This window comes from Suricata suricatta, chromosome 5 (assembly GCF_006229205.1).
Source record: "Suricata suricatta isolate VVHF042 chromosome 5, meerkat_22Aug2017_6uvM2_HiC, whole genome shotgun sequence".
Classification (NCBI taxonomy): Eukaryota; Metazoa; Chordata; class Mammalia; order Carnivora; family Herpestidae; genus Suricata; species Suricata suricatta.
The window spans coordinates 146951432-146951834 of record NC_043704.1 but is presented as its reverse complement, the minus strand read 5'-3'; positions in this window follow the sequence as shown (position 1 = coordinate 146951834).

Below are 403 nucleotides of genomic sequence, written 5' to 3'. Positions count from 1 at the left end.
CAGGCACATGAAACGATGTTCAGTGTCACTGATCATCAGGGAAATACAAATCAAAACCACACTGAGATACCACCTGACACCTGTCAGAGTGGCTAAAATGAAGAAATCTAGAGACTATAGATGCTGGCGAGGGTGTGGAGAGACGGACACCCTCCTACACTGTTGGTGGCAATGTAAACTGGTGCAGCCGCTCCGGAAAACAGTGTGGAGGTTCCTCAGAAAACTATCAATAGAACTCCCCTATAACACAGCAATAGCACTGTTCAGGATTTACCCAAAGGATACCGAAATGCTGATGCATAGGAGCACATGTACCCCAATGTTCATAGCAGCACTTTTTACAATAGCCAAATCATGGAAAGAGCCTAAATGTCCATCACGTATAAATGGATAAGAAAGATAT